Genomic DNA, 19,681 nt, shown 5'->3' on the forward strand with positions numbered 1-19,681 from the left:
CAAAACAACAAAACAATACCCCCCCAAACCTATTTAAAAGGCTGTAGAATATTAAATCAGCCGTACAAAACAAGACAAAAATTGAAATACAAATTCAAAATTCAAATTAGCATAACACTTAAGAACAATTTAAATCTACCCTGCCCCAAATATACAATACCCCCTCCACATTTTTTTTAATAATGTGGGAATGTTTTGGAAGGTAGGAGAGGATATATTGATTAAATATGATCCCTCCTCACTCAGCTCGTGAGCAAACAGCAGAGCACATTCCCTTGCAGCTTGTAGGAAGCTGTTGATGGTTTCATTCTTTTAATTAAGCAATCCAGGATGCCTTTGTGCAGACTGGGATTCTTCCTGGCGATTTCCCCTTTATTTCCCCTCTTACTCAGTTCACAGCAGTAATCTGAAGGCAGGCTTCATCTCGTGGTTACAGTTACATTTGTAGGGTAAAACATGTAGAGAAAACAAGTCTGAGCCAAATCTCAGACTCGCAAGACGTGTGGCTTGCCTCCTCTGTAATGGATGAGCCCAGGGGTTGGCGAAGAGCCAGGAGCTGTCGAGTTCAAGTCCAAAAAGAGAAAATTGAGGAAAAGGGATAGATAGTATGAGATCTATCCACTTTCTCTGAACCATGCATAATTTGATACTCCTCTGTCATGCCCCCCCTTGTTTTGCCTTTTTTCTAAATTAAAAAAAACACCAGTGTTGTAGCCTTTCCTCCCTTAATAATTAAACTGTAATAGCTTCATCTCCTTCATGCCATCTCAGCTGTAGTCATCACTGCACCAGGTTATAATTTAGAGTTTAGACAGCGACACAAGAGGGTGCCTTATACCAGGAAACATGGCGCAATATCCAGCCAAGCAGCTCCATTAGCACAAGGGCTTGCACAATGGAACTTTCTTTCCTTCTCGTCTCCCCACACACCCGCCCCATAGCCGGTGTAAGAGAAAAATAATGTGCATATTAATCTAGGTCAGTGTTTCTCAAACTTGATTCTCCAGCTGCTTTTGGACTACAACTCCCATAATTCCTAGTTAGCAAGACCAGTGGTCAGGGATGATGAGAATTGTAGCCTAAAGGCAGCTGGAGACTCAAGTTTGGGAAACACTGATATAGGTGATAGACAATTTTATGATTAAGGGGAAATCAAGAGGGTTCAAGATTATGGGGACAGGGAATCGTGAAATTAGCATCAAGTTTCAGCTAAAAGCAAATAGGAATTTAGGACAAAAGCAGAAGTATACCAAGGAACATGCAAAACATTTTTCTAACATTCCAGTTGTATAAACTGATGAACGCAGGATTTCAATAGCTAATATGCTTACATTACAGATTTCAGCAATAAACTGCTTAGCTAAGGTGTTCTAGCATGATGACTATCTCAGAGAGAATAGTGGAACGAGGCCAGATCATGTGTACTGCAAGACAGGATGAAGTCATGTTCTTGCCCAGGACTGTAATAAGCAATGATCTGTGTTGAGGAGACGAATGGCAGGTTTGGGAACCAATCAGAAAGAGACACCCTGAATTGGATGGAAATAGGGCAAGGCTATGGTCAGATAAGGGGACGCAGGTGGTGTTGTGGGTTAAACCACAGAGCTTAGGACTTGCTGATCAGAAGGTCGGCAGTTCGAATCCCTGCGAAGGGGTGAGCTCCCGTTGCTCGGTCCCAGCTCCTGCCCACCTAGAAGTTCAAAAGCACGTCAAAGTGCAAGTAGATAAATAGGTACCGCTCCAGCGGGAAGGTAAACGGCGTTTCCGTGTGCTGCTCTGGTTCGCCAGAAGTGGCTTAGTCATGCTGGCTACATGACCCGGAAGCTGTACACCAGCTCCCTCAGCCAATAAAGCGAGATGAGTGGCGCAACCCCAGAGTTGGTCACGACTGGACCTAATGGTCAGGGGTCCCTTTACCTTTATGGTCAGATAGATGCAAGTAATATCTGAAATGGAGGAACTAAGTAAGCAAGAAGGATTTGGCCTCAGACATGCAAGAACCTTTGAATTGTACTTTATATTCCATTACAGTTTTAGCTTAACAAATCTTTAAAATCATTTGAGCTTGTCCGACCCATCACTGCTTAGTTCAGAAGGTTTGGAGACTCCAATTAGCTCCAGGTTTGTATCTTCAAGGAGGGTAGCAGGATCCCTGTGGGAGCATGTTGGGGGTCACATTCTAAAATATCTAATAAAGAAAAATTCCTATGAGGGCTGGGGAAACCCCAGAATAGATGTAGGGGGTGTGCAGAGAAATCATAGAATTGTTGAGTTGGAAGGGAGAGGGAGGTGAAGATCCATTTTGCTACTAGAAGATGGAGATGCCATTAGGGACTGAACCTGGGACATCCTGCATGCAAAGCAGGTGCTCTGATTGGTCCTAGAACAATAGGATTCAGAATGCACCAGTCTGATTGGTCCTAGAACAATAGGGTCCAGAATGCAGCAGTCTGATTGGTCCACAGGAGCCACCCAATCCAGCTCCAGGTGGAAGTGAATCCGCAACCTGATTGGCCTTCAGGTGAATCCCGGAATTAGCCAATCACTTGGGGCCCATTGTGTAAATAATGTATATAAAGCAGACATTCTGGGGGAACTTCCATTCCTCCTCACCACTATGAGCTGAATAAAGAGCATGAAATCAACTCTCGACTCTCGAGTATATCTCAGCTTTATAAATGATAAATATTATCAAGATATTAGAGGAATGAATTGGAAACAAGCTGTTGCAGCGAAAGGCTTGCTTGCACCTCCCCACTCTCTTTGTTGCAGTGCCAGGAACTTCAGCTGGAGAGAGAGGTTCATCATATTTTTCAAATAAAAAGAACATTATGACAAAAGACTATAAAAACAAATGAAGCCTTTCTCCTAGATCGGTTCTCAAATTTTCTCTAAAGTACTTATCTTTCCTCTTGGCAAGGAATATTAATTATATTAGTGTTATCAATCAGAAAACATCATTAAAGGAGTTACGGCTGAATGTGCAGTTTAATAGTCCCCAGCTAATTCCCTCAAAACTCTTTACCTTGCTTAAACAAAAGTCCCTCTAGGTTTACATACGAAAAGTCAGTTTGGGGAAATAACTGCGTTCCGATCAGTTCATTTTTCTTTGCCATAAACCCTCAGATGGCGCAACATTTATTTATAATGAACTTTGTTTTTAAAAGCTGACAAAATTATGTGCAGAGGTGGGAGCCATAAAAAAGTCGCCCACATCAGACTACTGCCCCAAATAAGGCTTGTCACTTGCTACATAACTACACGTAGGGGTCAGATTCTGGATGCACAGGGTCAGATTCAGCTACAGCGCAAGGACTCCCACCAGCCCAGTGGGGCTTTCCTGCCTCTCCTCCCCACACAGGCCCCCAAAAATCTGCTCTGGAGGGGACACAGAGAAGGAAGGTTGTTCAGTTGCAAGCACCAATTCTTGTGCTGATGAAACAATCTCTTTAGTGCTACACTGAATTCCACTCATAGCTCGTGAACAAGGCAGCAACGTTTAGCTGATGAATTGGTTCCATTAATCAGTTAAAACCCTATTAATCAATTTTAAAAGATGCTCTCAACTCAGGTTTCTTTTTTTCTTTCTTTCTTTTTTAAAGTATTGTTAGAGATTCGGGGCAAACCCTTGAAATGAACCAATCCCAGGGTTTTGATTCATTGAGGAATGGATTAAAACATGAACTGCAGGGCTGTGCCAGGCAGGGAATTTCTGGGCTGCATTATGCAAACCAGCCTGACTGGCTTAGGGAAGAGCGGACCTGTTAGCATTACAGTAGAAAACCATTCAGGGTAGTCAACAAGACAGCGGTAACTTCTTGCCCAGATGTGACCAGAGACTGGATATTTGGAAGGCTGCCAGGCTAACTGCTCTGGGAGAGGGCAAGGGTCTTCTGGTGTTATAAGAATGTTAAGGACTCAAATACAGAATAAATATTCATAAATGTACACATATCTAAATATATGAACCATGTGTCTGAAATAGTATGGGAGGGCAATCCTGAAGCCATTTTGACCCTCCCAATGACCTCAAATATTCCTCTGCAGTAAGGGAGGTAAATGGAGAAAGCTTTCCCATTGTCTTTTTGCTTGCAAATCCTCTTTTAAGGGCCTATTTGTGTATGAATAGGGTGAGCCTGTGACCTGGATTCAGGAACTAACATATTAACCATCACAAAAGAATGGTCAGGCTGCCCAGGTAATGCAATCAGTGACCATTATCAGGTATCCTGACAGAAAGGATTTCTGCTGTAGACTGCCTCCTGATGTATGTATGATTTTTTTTTGGGGGGGGGGGGTCTTCGGCTACAGGGTGGGCAATTTCAAGAGTCTATATATGGGCTTGCGCACCATTATTCAGGGTGCTCCTCCCTCCTGCGTGTGGTGAGCGGGGACCCTGTTGCAACAGTTTATTTTCCTTTAATAAAGATCAGGCTTACTAGCCACTTTGCTTCCCAAATAGACACTGGTTGGCCCTTGTTATTTCCTCCAACCAATAGGGAACCGTCAAAGCTTCTATACGGTCTCCAGAAGGGAAAGGGAGCAGTTTTTTCTTATAACACTGGGAAGAAGAAAGGGGGGAGATTTCTCTTGGCAAGGCAGCAGGAAGGGCTGCCTGCAATGCTTTGGACCATGCTGTTAAGATCTGGACTCCCTCCATGCAGACTGAGGGTGTAAATAGGTGAATAAACCCTATTTCTTAAAACTACGACTGTCTCCACTGCTCCTTCTATTCTCCAAAGGGACACAGACCCTGTGTAGGCGCCTGAGACCCCATGCACTCTTGCCACTGCTTGGCAGAGAGAGGGGGCAGGCAACGGGCTTTTGTAACCGTATTTTCAATATGAGCACTCACAACAAACACGGCAGGCAGGAGCCATCTTAGGAGAGCCATTCCCATACCTTCCAACATTTCTCCAACGAGAATAGGGACGTCCTACCCCATAACAGTTCGAAAGCACCCCCGGGTGCAAGTAGATAAATAGGTACCGCTTACCAGCGGGAAGGTAAACGGCGTTCCGTGTGCTGCGCTGGCTCGCCAGATGCAGCTTTGTCACGCTGGCCACGTGACCCGGAAGTGTCTCCGGACAGCGCTGGCCCCCGGCCTATAGATGTGAGATGGGCGCACAAACCCCAGAGTCTGTCAAGACTGGCCCGTTCGGGCAGGGGTACCTTTACCTTTACCTTTACCCCATAACAACAACAAGAAGAACAACATTTATACCCCACTCATATGACTGGGTTGCCCCGGCCACTTTGGGCAGCTTCCAACATATATAAAAACATAATAAAACATTAAACATTTTTTTAAAAACCCACTTCTCTATACAGGGCTGCTTTCAGATGGCTCAGCCAGTGTGGTGTAGTGGTTAAGAGCGGTAGTCACGTAATCTGGGTAACCGGGTTCGCGTCTCTGCTCCTCCACATGCAGCTGCGGGGTGACCTTGGGCCAGTCACACTTCTTTGAAGTCTCTCAGCCCCACTCACCTCACAGAGTGTTTGTTGTGGGGGAGGAAGGGAAAGGAGAATGTTAGCCGCTTTGAGACTCCTGAAGGGGAGTGAAAGGCGGGATATCAAATCCAAACTCTTCTTCTTCTTCTTCTTCAGCCGTTGCATAACTCCATACCCTCCAACATTTGTCTGGTGAAAATAGGGAAGTCCTAAGGAAAAGTGGGACATTCCAGGAACAAATCAGAAACCGGAATGGCTTGTGTAAATCTGGGACTGTCCCTGGAAAATAGGGACGCTAGGAGTGTCTGCATTCCTGCTTTTCACACCGAAAGGGATGCTTCTTCTAAGATGATGTCTTGACTGACTCACTGAATTGATGCTGTATAGTAGATATAACTTTAAACACATTTTACTTACCAAGCAAAACTAAATTATGATTATTTAACCCAAATACCTTTCTGAATTCTCAAGTCATGTTACAACTTTTTAGCACCTCTCATTTTTGGAATTTGGAAAATTTTTGACACGCCCTACTAGAGCAGAACAGGAAAACTGGAATAGGATGAAAGGAAGTAACTTGAAAAGGGCACACTGCAGCGTTTTGTGGCAAGCAGGCCTGTTTGTTCTATTAATATGCAAATGTATGCAGATATAATCAATTAAAACTCAAGCAACACAGATTTTTGAGATCAGACAACAACCCTATTTATAAATACAGTTGCATTTGGTTGGAAGAGGGCTGCACTCAGACTGACTGAAGCAAACAAAATGTACACTTGCACATTCAGGCCTTCCCTGTTTGACATGTACGTGCCGAGCAAAGTAAATGGGATTTGTGCTTCTGAGTGGCTTAGGTGCTTTAAAAAATCCCAGCTTTAGCTCTCACTAGAAGGTTTTCATTTTCTATTATATTCAGATTACTTCTCTTCTTTGTTAAGTCAGTTAGTTATGGTCTTTAGAAGGCTGCTGTCGGGACATGCAGATGTACGCAGACTCTTAGGTCTCATTGACACCATACACGCAAAGCACCTTTATACCACTTTAATAGACATGGGGACTCGCTTAACAAAGTACAGTTCCCAGGGTTTTGGGACTGGACAGCCATGACTGTTAATAAGGTAAAGGGACCCCTGACCATTAGGTCCAATCGTGACCAACTCTGGGGTTGCGGCGCTCATCTTGCTTTCTTGACCGAGGGAGCCGGCGTACAGCTTCTGGGTCATGTGGCCAGCATGACTTAAGCCGCTTCTGGCGAACCAGAGCAGCGCACGGAAACGCCGTTTACCTTCCCGCCAGAGCGGTACCTACTTATCTACTTGCACTTTGACGTGCTTTCGAACTGCTAGGTTGGCAGGAGCAGGGACTGAGCAACGGGAGCTCACCCCGTCGTGGGGATTTGAACCGCTGACCTTCTGATCGGCAAGTCCTAGGCTCTGTGGTTTAACCCACAGTGCCACCCATGTCCCTGACTGTTAATAGTGGTATATAAAAGTGCTTTAAATGCATGGGGTGGCATGCAACTAAGTTTGATTCCAAGTAGACCCACCCACACTTGATGCTAGTACACACTACTTGGCTGGAGTATTGTACTGCAAAATTGGCTGTGTTTTGCTTCAGGGATTGTTTCATAAAGTTGATTTTCCTTAAGTTTGTAGATGCTTTTGAATTATGGTGCTGGAGGAGACTCTTGAGAGTCTCATGGACTGCAAGAAGATCAAACCTATCCATTCTGAAGGAAATCAGCCCTGAGTGCTCACTGGAAGGACAGATCCTGAAGCTGAGGCTCCAATACTTTGGCCACCTCATGAGAAGAGGTGGGAAAAGACCCTGATGTTGGGAAAGATGGAGGGCACAAGGAAAAGGGGACAACAGAGGACGAGATGGTTGGACAGTGCTCTTGAAACATGAGTTTGACCAAATTGCAGGAGGCAGTGGAAGACAGTAGTGCCTGCCATGGTCTGGATCCAAACTGCAGCAGTCTGATTGGTCCTAGAACAATAGGATCTAAATTGCAGCAGTCTGATTCGTCCTAGAACAATAGGATTCAGAATGCAGCAGTCTGATTGGTCCAAGAACAATGCAGCAGTATGATTGGTTGGCAGGAACCACCCAATCATGCTCCAGATATAAGTGAATCCACAACCTGATTGGCTTACAGTAGAATTCCAGAATTAACCAATCATGTGCAGCCCATTGTGTAAATAATGTATATAAAGCAGATACTTTGAGGGGACTTTCATTCATTCCTCCTCACCACTATGAGCTGAATAAAGAGCATGAAATCACTTTGCGACTCTGAGTATATGTCACTAAACAACAAGTTTGTAGAGGTTAGCGTGTCAGATTAGGAGCTAGGAGACCAGGATTCAAATGCTCACTCAGCCATGAACTTCACTGGGTGTCATTGGGGGCTGCTCACTGCCTCTCAGCCGAGCCTCCCTCACAGAGTTGCTGTGGGGATTAAATGAGGAGGGGGAGAACCATGGATGTCCCCTTGAGCTCCTTAGAGGAAAAGAGTGGGATGGATGAAGTAAGTAAGTAAGTAAGTAAGTAAGTAAACTGCCCTATACCCATAGATCTCAGGATGGTTCACATCGTAAAATCACAACATAAAAACCATAATACATAATAGAAGTAAGAATAACAACAAACCAATAACCACCTCGCACAAACACATTTAAAAGGGCATCAGATGTCAATCAGCCAAAGCCCTGGTCAAAGAGGAATGTTTTTGCCTGGAGCCTAAAGGTGTACAATGAAGGCACCAGTCGAACCTCCCTGGGGAGAGCAGTCCAGAAATGGGGAGCCACTGCAGAAAAGGCCTGTTTGAATGTTGCCACCTCCAGACCTCTCATGGATGAGACACATGAAGAAATAATGCAATAAATACAGTCAACTCACTGAAGTGCCCATTAATTTCAATAGGTCTCCTAGGGAGCAGGACAAGCATTGGAGCCAACACTTTGTCTCCATTATCAGTGCAGGCGCAGGAGCACTATGGCAACATCCAGCACATGGGCATTAAGGCAGGATCACACACTGCAGCTGGGCAGGTATCTCTGATAACCAACTTCAGAGCAACTGTGTTTTCCTAGCACATGTCTGATGAGCAGAGCAAGGGGAAGATGGAGAAGAGCTATCAGCGATGCGTAAAAGCGATGCTGGGGTGTAATATGAAGTGCAAGCAATTAGTCAAGATTTTTTTTATCAGCAAGAACGCATGAGAGTCTTGAACGCAAGTGATTCCTTGCAAGAAAAGGCAGACCAGTGCAAAGAAAGCTCCAACAGGTTCAGAGCTGCCAAATCCTATGTATAAATTCATTTGAAACACATTCCTCCCCCTCCTCTGTTATCATGGGCAGTTATTTCCTTGCATATCATTTCCCAGACTAAATACTGATGTTGTAATGCAGCACCCCTGGAGTCTGGTGGGAGCAAAATATAACCGCCACCTGCAACTTGGTCCAGAATTCTCCTGTCAGGATCTGGTGTGAGGTGATGCAACACTCAAGTTGGGTCCAAAGCAAAGTTCAGGCGTGGTATAGATCAGACTGAAGCAAGACGAGGGCCACATTCACACCATGAAAGTAAAGTGCTATGATACTGCTTTAAACAGTCATTGCTTCCCCCAAAGAATTCTGGGAGCTGTGGTTATTTTTTTAAGGGTGCTGAGAGTTTTCACGAGGCACCTATTCTCCTTCCAAAGTGGTTTAACCATGAATCCGTCTTGATGGTTCACACCACATATTTAAATCGCACACACACACACACACACCAATAACCCTGGGGACTGTACTTTGCTAAGTGCCGTGGGGAATAATAGTTCTGGAGGGATAAACTACAATTCCCAGGATTTTGTGTGTTTGTGTTCCAGAGCTTTACATACAGCCCTCGACTTTTTCTGTGTGTCTCTCAACAAGAACCACGGGTTCATCTGGGGTTGTGGTGCCTGATGCCCTCTTCATATCTTTTGTCTCATCTGTCAGATAGAAATAATCTTTCCATAAATGACGCCCAAAGAACACACCGTAAATAGTCACGAAGTATCTGACATTCGCCAGCTAAAAGGGCCTGGGTGAATCATTCACTTGCACAGCAGGTGTGGAATTCATTACTTCTTTTTTTAAAAAAAGCTTTTTAATGGGTTTGTTATGAAACGCAAGCCTGGCGACGAGAGCGACCCAGAGCCGGGAAGAGCCAGTAGCCTCTTGGCTGCCTAAGCCGAACCAGCGACTTGGCAGTTCAGGACACAAACAGTTACCATCTTCTCCTTTTCTTCAGTTGCTATTAAAAGGTCAGGAGAACAGGACAGACTTAGCTCAGTGGATCTAAGATGGCAATAATGGCTCCAGGCAAATCTTCTCAGGGAGGGAATTCCAGTGTTTGGGCAAAATGAGAGCTCAAATGTTTGGGGTAAGGCACCCTTCATAGCACTGGAAGTAAAGTAACAATGCTTGTAATAAGTTACCTGTACCAGTGGGGGCGACAGAGAGAAAGGCAGCCTATTCTCTCACTGATTCATTTTTAGGAAAAACCTGTAGGCTGTTTTTCTCTCAGCCTTTACCGGTACTTCCTTCCTGCTTAGTTTCAATTACAGTACTTAATTGGTTCCGGAGGTCTGTAGTTAACCTGAAACTGTTCTTAACCTGAAGCACCACTTTAACTAATGGGGCCTCCTGCTGCTGCCGCGCCGCCGGAGCACAATCTCTGTTCTCATCCTGAAGCAAAGTTCTTAACCTGAAGCACTATTTCTGGGTTAGCGGAGTCTGTAACCTGAAGTGTATGTAGACTGAAGCGTATGTAACCTGAGGTACCACTGTGGTGTTAGATCTTCCTTTCAGTAACTGCAGGTGGAAAAAATTCTGCACACACCCTTCTTGAAAGAAGAGTAGATACGGTTCTGTGAGAATTAGCAAGCTGAAATCCCGTTTGTTCTTTTCTTTCCCTCCACAACAAAGATGTCTTGACCTGACAGCGTTTGTGGGGTCTTTTGACCAATTGAAGCTACAGAGAAGCTGCGAAAGCGGTTAAAATCCCTGCCCTCTCCATCTCTCCAGGGATCACGTTGCAAGTGACTTGCCTTTGCCTCTTTGCCTCCAGGAACTCTCTGTCTCCAGTGGGAGAGCCCGTTTGGGTTCTGAGGAGACAGTTCGGCGCGGCAATAAAAGCAGACAAAACAATTTCCTTTTCCTTGCCGTCCAGCAATTTTTCAAACTCTCCCCATGTGAGAACAATATGAATTTTTCATCCGTTTATAATAGGGGTTTTTTTTTAAAAAAAAAATGGTGGATGAACACCTTAGGCCAAAAAGCACCCCTGGGCCTTTCTAGAAGTGACTGTGCCATGTTTGAATGTCGTCACGTTAATAAAGTGTGCGAGAGAGACCACAGCAGAAGTGTAAGTGGGTTCTTCAGGCCATTGGAGGCCTTGCATTTGTGTTCCAAAATTGTTTTTAATCTTCCCATCTAGCCCACAGAATACTTGAGTATCCTATGGGGACCTTATTGCATTTCCAGCCCACCTTCCTTCCTCCAAGGAGCTTGATGTGGTGTTCATGGTCCTCTTCGTCCCAATTTTATCCTCACAACAACCCTGTGAGGTTTCCTTAAATAAATTGCATAGGTTTTTAATCAACTGATGTGACTCAGGGGGTGAGGAACTTGAGGCCAGACAGGGGGCATATGTGGCCCTCCAGGCATTGCCATCTGGCGCTTGGGACTCTCCCCAGGCCACCCCCAGCCACATCACTGATTGGCCTTGCCCCTGTCCTCACCTCAAGTACTTTTGCCTGGCTGGAATATGCCGTTGAGCTGCATCAAATGCCTCTTGCAAGCCTGGCAGGAGGGTGTGTGTTAAGTTGTGGGTGAACATATCAGACGACACAGCAATTCTCCAAACAGCTCTTGTTTATTCACAGGCCATGACAGAACTGAACTGAAGGGTTCAGCCAGCCTGCTTATATAGAGTTCCAGTACAACGTAACTATAACAACTTTCTGTAACTATCCAATCATTGAATGTCACTTTCGATCCCTTATTTGCATATGTGGACCTGATCTCTCTACAGTATCCCCCTGCTGGCCCAGGGTGAGAACTTCAGTACATAACAGTGTGTGTGTGTGTGTGTGTGTGTGTGTGTGTGTGTGTGTAGAAACCAGAGGCGGTTTTAGGGTGGCATAGTTACAGGGGACTGCAAAAGCATGCTGTAGAAAAGTGAGAGAGGCGGTGGGTGTGCAAATTTAGTGTTGCACAGGCCGCTGCTGAAATTTGAGAGTCCAAGGTCCGCCACTGCAGAAACCTCTGATTCCGTGTGAAAGCTGCTGTACAGAGGGGAAGAGCTGTGCCCCTTGCTCCACCCACATTTGCCTCTGGCCCCTCCCACCATTGGCATGACACCCCCCTCCCTTACAAAGGCCACCCATGAACGAATCCAACCCTCAGGCTGAAAAACGTCACTCAGTACTGATCTAACCGATGTGCAGTGCAGCGCATGTTTACTTTGAAGGAAATCCTGCTGTGCTCAGTAGGACTCACTGTCATGTACTGAAGTTCTCACCCTGGGCCAGCAGGGGGATACTGTAGATAGTTTTCACTCAGGTCCACATATGCAAATAAGGGATTGAAAGTGACGTTCAGTGATTGGATAGTTACAGAAAATGGTTACTATTGCATTCTAGTGGAGCTCTATATAAGCAGGCTGACTGAACCCTTCAGTTCAGTTCTGTTCTGGCCTGTGAATAAACAAGAGCTGTTTGAAGAATCGCTGTGTCATCTGATATGTTCACCCACAACTTAACACTCCCCCCCTGTCCACCCGAGTTGTATGCACAGAAAATTGTAGGTCTTCTTGCCAAGTAAAGATGTGCTTCTGTCAAGATTGGAGCATTGCTCAGGATAATGTGCAATCAATGTGCCCTCATCCCGAACCATGCTAGCTGGGGCTTGTGGGAACTGTATTTTCCCAAAAGACCTAGAGAGCAGTAGGTTGGTGTGTTCAGCAAAGTCTTTCCCCTTATCTTCCCAATAACCCTGTAAGGTAGCTCAATGCTGAGAGACAAATAAGCGGCCCAAGATCACCCAGGAAACGATGTGGCTGAGAAGGGATTTAGACCTCTCCAGTCTTCAGCCCAGACATCATCCACCACACCACAGCCGAACTTTCCACTGTCTCTAATCTTGCATGGTGGTGAATCAATAGGTGGAGCTGCTGCCGCCCCATTCATAATTAATATGTTTAGAACACTGTAACTGGTTTCACTTTGCCCAGAATATTTTAACTGCTCTAGAATGTTTTTGCTTTGTTTTCAAAATGTGCATCAGTTTGCAACTCTGGGCTCCTTTGGGAGAAAGGGAGGGATACAGATAATGATGGTGATGATGATGAAGATGATCATGATAATAATAATAATAATAATAATAATAATAATAATAATAATAATAATAATAATAATAGTTAGTTGCAGCCAGGACTATGGTGTGCTAGTCACTGGTAAAGTACCTTGATGCTTTCTGAATCAAAAGTCAGTGTTTTGTCCCTGCACATGGTTTATTATTTTGCAGAACTCTCTCCTCCCTTCAAACACCAATGAAGAATTAACTACCAGCAATTTGCATTCTAAAGGAAACTTGAACATCTCCACAGGCCTCTATATATACCCAGCAGCTATCTCCATCTCTGCTTGTAAACCTTTGGGGTGCTGACAAATGACTGTGACAAGCCTGTGAAATTTAGAATCAGCTGCCTTGCCATTCATTCCTTAAAAAGAGAGTCATCTCACTGACACCACATGGGCCTCTTTGAGCTGTGGCTTCTCCTTCCTGGTTTGTTTCTGTGTCCTGCTATAGCCCCTGCTGCTGTTGCTGCTGCTCTGACTGGTGTTCTTGACTTGGAGCCCAGATATCTAGTAGTGAATTGTTCCTGAAGACCCCGAGGCAGAAGCTTCTTTCATAATTGGAAGCGCTGAGCTGCAAAGCACTCAGCCTGCACACAACACACACACACACGGCTTATATTTTTTAACGCAAGCGGTTTCAAAGCAGATGTTGCAGCAGCGGGGAGCGGATGCTAGAGAAGGCGTTGTGCACTCTGGCAGAGCTCAGGTGCTGTCTTTTGAGGACCTTTGCATTGCTGGAGAACAGGAATAATAATAATAATAATAATAATAATAATAATAATAATAATAATAATAATAGGGCCTTGTTTTCCCTTGGAGAAAAGCTCCTTTGTGGAAGGTGAAATAAAAAAATTAAGGTGTTTTATATATATATATATATAATGTTTATAAATGTACCAACCAAGCACATACATAGATGTGTGGACCACATGTCTGGAGCAGCACAGGAGGTCCACCCTGAAACCATTTTCAAATGTTTCCTCTGCAAGGAGGCAGGAGGTCGGGGAGCCTCCCCATTGTCTTTTTGTTCACAAATCCTGTCTTAAGGGTATGTCTGTGTATGAATAGGGTGATCCAGTGACCTGGCTCAGAAACTAAGTATTTGTCATTATAAAAGACTGGCCAGGCTCCCCAGGGTATCCAAGTAAGCATGAACAGGTAACCTGCCAGACAGGAGGTAAACAATGCACTCAGATTTCTGTTGTAGACCGCCCTTTCTGTGATGTAGGTATGATGTATCTGGGGGGGTGGTCTTGAGCTACACCCCTTCTGTGATGTAGGTATGATGTTTCTGGGGGTGGTCTTGGACTCCAAGGCGGGCAATTAAAAATATCTATATAAGGGCAGACACACCTTTGTTGTGGGTCCTCCTCCTTCTCCTGCGTGTTGCAACAGTTCAATAAAGATTAGGCTTACTAGCTGCTTTGCTTCTCAATATACTCTGGCTGGCCTCTGCTATTTTCTCCGACCAACGGAGAACCTGCAAAGGACTCTATAAGGGCTCTTGTGTCCCCCATAAGGGAATAAGGGCAGATTTACATTTATTACACAGGAGTTCCACCCTGCCACCGACAACCTTCAGCTTGGAGACATGCAGAATGTCCTCCTTGCAAGATCCTCAGTCTCTCTTTCTGTATAGCTCAGTGGCAGGGCATCTTCTGCACACGCATAAGGTCCTAGGTTCAATCACCGGCAACATCTCCAGGTAGGGCTAGGGTTGTCCCTTGCCTGAACCCCTGGAGAGGTGCTGCAGTTCCTGTAGGCAACCCTGAGTCAAATCAACCAACCTGTGACTCAGGATAAGGCAGATTCTTGAGGACCCAAAAAAACCACAGGAATGGGGTCTATATAACTGATGGATTTGTGGCCTGAACTACAGAGGGGGCTGGCGTCTGGCCACAAAATCCTCAGGTAGTCATTCTTCTCGGCATCTGTCCCTGGAATGGGTTGGCCCTGATGTGACACTGCTGTTCCCTGATGGACTTAGATCATCTCTGGGGGAAGTTTTTACTTCCAGCACTCTATACCTTACAAAGCCCACTTGCTGCTGAGCCAGGTTCAAGGTTCTTGAATTAATTCACAAAGCCCTGAACAACGTGGTTCCACAGTACCTCACGGATCACTTGAACCCTTCTATCGTAGCTCGAGCACTGAGATAATCTGCTGGGCGTCCTCTGAGTTAGCAAGGCTCATTTGACAACGAAAAGGAACCAAGCCTTTGATGTCATTGGCCCAGCCCTGTGGAACTCTCTGCCACTAGAGATTCAGCAAGCACCCGCATTTAAACACCGGCTGAAAACTTTACTGTTCTGCCAGGCAATTAAGAACACATCATCCAGAGTGGTTAACTGATGTCTGTTTTTAGCCTTATAATATGAATTTGTATTGTACGGTTTTAAGTTTTCATTGCTGTAAACCAGTTTGATATATTTTTAATGATGCAACAGTATACAGATATTTTCATAAATATCAGGGTGGTGCCCTGAAAATGGATGTTTTCTGCCGTTGCCTGGGTGGCATTCTAGGATGCCGTTCCTCTGCCTTCTGTGAAACATCATCCATCAGTTGTTTCAGAGGTCTTGTAAAGACATCCCTTTTTGTGCAGGCTCCATGACCCATAAGATCAGACCTCGCTACTACCGAATCTCTGTGTTTATAATAACGTTTTGCTGGTTTCTTTGTCTGCATCCCTGTTTTTATGGCCCTCTGCCTCTTCTTGTAACAGTAATTTGTTTTAAACTGTTTTTTAATACTATGTTCTTAAATTGCCCCAGGACTTTATGTTAGAAATCAAAACAAACAAACAAACAACAACAACAACAATAATAATATGTTGCATCCCACTGAAATTAATGGATGTAAGCTAACCATGTCTATTAATTTCAATGGGTCAACTGCAAATAGGGCTATTAATGGTGACTTGGAGGTATTAAAATATTAAGTGGTTTTAAAAATACTTATAAATGGAACGGTTTGGGGAACAGTAGCAGAGGAAGATCAGGGAAAGCAAGGAGGAAAAAATGCTTTTGATGATATGGCCTACATAAAGAGATGAATCCCTTGTATCTACGATAAAAACTGCCTTACAAACGCTGCCTACTGGATGGGTGGCAACGATTAGGTTTCTTCAGGAGACAACGTTTGTGCGTCATACATTCTCAGTTATCACAGCCTTGCCGCTCATGAAATGAGTAACCACAACAAACAAGCGATGAGGAACAATAAAAAGGTGACTTCAGGATGCCTTAAGAAAAAGGCCTGTCGGCACAGGTTCATTTCATAGTGTCTGGATGAACAGCCGGTGAATCAGGCCCCAAAGGACTTGGTTTTCCGGAAAGCGGGTAGAAAGAGAACAAAACAAATCCCCCCCCAAAAAACCTGGGCTTGTACAACTGCGCCTCCAAGTTCTGTGGCCTATGGGGTAACTTTCTGTGAGCAGAAACCTTGGGTTTTATTCATCTATCACCAAGCATGGCTCAAGACCCCAGCAAGCAATGGCCCAGGGATTCCAGTGCTGTATTACCAGGGTTCAGTTTCTTGCAGAATGCACTCACTGCTCTGGCAATATTTGCATTTATTTACAAGTTTACGGGCTGAGCGTGGGTGGAGGCTCACAGCTTAAACCACACCGGCAGACACCCCAGACATCTTGCGTAGCTCCATTGAGCTCTCTGCCCCTCACCCTGATCTTGAGAAGTTTGCAGTGCTTACCGCGTTCCTTAGGGGAGAGGACTGCCCTAATGTATTGTGCCGCTTGAGGTAGGGTGGCCATCTGTTCTACTTTGCAGAGGACCTCTGTTTGTAGGGCTGCCTGGTCCCACATCCTGTTTCAACAAAAAGAACCCTATTTATTTGTTTGTTTCCCCTCATGCACAACCCCCCAAAACTGCTCTGGAGTGCCAGGAGAACCCCCAGAACAGCACGAAGGGGAGAGCATTCTGTTTGGTAAGCAGAAATTGATGGAATGAATGATTCCATGATGTCATATTGAATTTTACCCAAGCTTTCTAAACATGCATCTATGCATATAAAGCAGCACAGGGAAATGTTATATGAATCTGTGCCCTCTTTCAGAGGGCTGCAAAAACAAAGATGGCGTCCCTCACCTTCCCATGTTCAGAAGCTGACTAGACTAGCTGTTGAATCACTGCTGGAGGCGGTGACAGGGCATCATCCTGCTACCCTGGACTCCTTTGGGAGGGAGGCAGGCACATAAACTGGATAAATAAATAAATAAATCTCCCATTGCACCTGAGAGCAGCAATCTAGTGCAGGAGGCGAAGGTTCAGTCCTTGTGTGGCACAGACACCTCTGGTCTCCAACCCCTCACAGCTGCTTCCTAGACTCTGCCACCTGAGGCAGCCAGCTCACTCTGCCCAATAGTAGGGCCCTGCCCAGCCCCACCCCCTGAACAAAGCCTCCCACTTGATTTGGATAGAGCGGCCAATTCACATTGTTCTCTGCAGGATGACACAAACAGGAAGGCAAGGCTTTGCCCCCCAAGAGCTTACAATTAAAAATGTGTGGACAATGCAGGAAGGCAAAATTATGCACGACGTGCAGAAAGTTGACAGAGGAATGTTTTTTCTCCCTGTCTCGGAACACTCGTGGACGTCCAATGAAGCTGAATGTTGTAAGACTGGGGGCAGATAAACGCAAGGACTTCTTTGTGCAGCTCCTAGTTGAACTATGGAACTCCCTCCTACAGGAGGCAGTGATGACTTTAAAAGGGGACTGGACAAAATCCATCAGGAGAAGGCTATTGAGGGCAACTAGCCACAATGGCTACGCCCTGCTTCCATGGGAGGGGAGAGGGCTCTTGTGCTCGAATCCTGCTTGCGGGTTTCCCACAGGGATCTTGTTGGACAGTGTGAGAACAGGTTGCTGGACCAGAGGGGCCATTGGCCTGATCCAGCGGATATTATGTTCTGATGTGTGTGTGTGTCAGCAGGGTAGGGAAGATATAAGAGGATAGAGGGAAGGGTGGGGAAAGGCTGCGAGGGTGAGCGCTTTCCACAGGTGTGCTCACACGCTCTTGCTCCGTCGCTGTTCCACATACACTGGTACCTCAGGTTACATATACTTCAGGTTACAGACTCCGCTAACCCAGAAATAATACATCGGGATAAGAACTTTGCTTCAGGGTGAGAACAAAAATCGCGTGGCAGCAGCGGGAGGCCCCATTAGCTAAAGTGGTGCTTCAGGTTAAGAACAGTTTCAGGTTAAGAATGGACTTCCTGAACGAATTAAGTATGTAACCAGAGGTACCACTGTACTATTACTTCTTTGGTTACTTCCATGCATTGTATTCCTCGTGAGCAGGGCTGCTGAACTGCCAGGCAGTGAGAAGAGCGGCCTCACGGAGAAAACCAGGCCGAACAAAGAGAATTCCTCCCCGTCTCATTAAGAAGCGAGTCATGATTTTGCTGGCTAAGTGCTATTTTTCATGTGGCATACATTACGGCCCACTTTGAAGGCCAGACCACGGTCGCTTCTGCTAGGGAGCTGGCCCAGACTCAATTTCCCTTCTCCCCCTCGTGCGTCCGTCGTCGTCGGTGAGCTCTTTGTGCTTCTGCAAAAGTATCACAGATTCCGCTCGGGAAGTGATACGTAGAAAATAAGGAGGCAGCCCTCGTCGGCTTTAAGGAGCCTGCTCCCCGCGACAGGATCATCGTAATCCATCAGAATAATAGATAACATAAGCCACTATTAGCCTTTTTAAAAATATTTTAATTAAAATACCTGCCTGGCGTTGCCAGCTTGAAAGCCAGATTAATGGTGCACTTTAGAGTGAGAATGCAAAACAGAAGGAAAGAGGTCTTCATATGTCTCGGCACCGCGCCCTGTTCCCCACTTACAGACCTGCCCTACAGGGCAAATGGAGAGCTGCCCCACCAACCCCCAAATTCCAGGGACACCTGCCTTCTTATTTGCAACCTTGGCCAGGGGGTGTCACTCCTGCCTGCAAGCTTCCTCTTCGGTCTCAGTGATGCTTTTGCAAAACCCATCAGGCCAGAGAACAGGGACAAAACTAGACTCAGTTGACTCTGGCGCCCCCTGCAGTTGGGCTCCCTGCCTTCCATCCTACCAGTTGCAACGGGCGCAAGACACCACTGCCTAGGGCAGTGCTACATGGAGAATGGATTTATTGTCTGCATTTAAATCCCGCCTTTTTATCCAAGGAGCCCAAGGTGTTGTACACCGTTCTTCCCCTGCTCATTTAATCCCCACAACAACCCTGCGAGGTAGGTGAAGGTGAGAGGAAGCTAATGGCCCAAGGTCACCCAGTGAGCTTCATGGCTGAGTGGGGATTTGAACTCTGGCCTTCTGGGTTCTAGTCTGACACTGTTGGGCTACAACTCCCATCATTCCTAGCCAGCATGGGCAGTGGTCAGGGATGATGAGAGTTGTAGTTTAAGAACATGGGGGGGGGGCTAAGGTTGAGATATAGACTGCTCTACCTACTATGCCACATTGCCTATAAAATGAAACAGTGGTGACGTGGAGGGGGAATGAAGGAAGGAACAGCTATTTTCCAGAGCAAAAGCAAATGCTATCATCTGCTGTAGCACCAGGGGAATTGATGGTCGTTCCTTACTCTGGCAAGTGAATGAGGCGATAACGAGTCTTTCAAGTTTTACTATAATTTGCGACAGATTAGCATACAGGAAGTCAGAGAATGGGGGAAAGAATCCAAGAGAGGCTGAATACTTTGATGGGGTTCCAAGCAGCTTAAATGGTAACACTTCTGTGCAAGATGCCTTACATGTCTAACTAAATACTCAAGATTGCATTAAAGCTGGCTGAAGAACTTTCGTTAAAGGTCCTTAGGCTTTA

General features: G+C 45.5%; 1 long non-coding RNA gene across 3 annotated transcripts; it reads right to left on the minus strand.

Annotated features, from left to right (window-relative positions):
• Positions 1 to 193: 193 nt before the first annotated feature.
• On the minus strand, positions 194 to 17,368 carry LOC310695337. 3 transcript variants are annotated; one of them, XR_014520012.1, is made up of 3 exons: positions 16,951 to 17,368; positions 16,556 to 16,668; positions 194 to 556 (listed from the first exon to the last, which is right to left on the minus strand). It is a non-coding gene; the product is annotated as an uncharacterized lncRNA (long non-coding RNA). The 3 variants fall into 3 exon arrangements; XR_014520013.1 differs by having other exon boundaries at positions 16,556 to 16,688; XR_014520014.1 differs by lacking the exon at positions 194 to 556 and adding an exon at positions 12,957 to 13,578 and having other exon boundaries at positions 16,556 to 16,688.
• Between the last annotated feature and the right edge of the window lie 2,313 nt (positions 17,369 to 19,681).

Source organism: Podarcis liolepis (genome assembly GCF_965112155.1).
Source record: "Podarcis liolepis genome assembly, chromosome: 16".
Classification (NCBI taxonomy): Eukaryota; Metazoa; Chordata; class Lepidosauria; order Squamata; family Lacertidae; genus Podarcis; species Podarcis liolepis.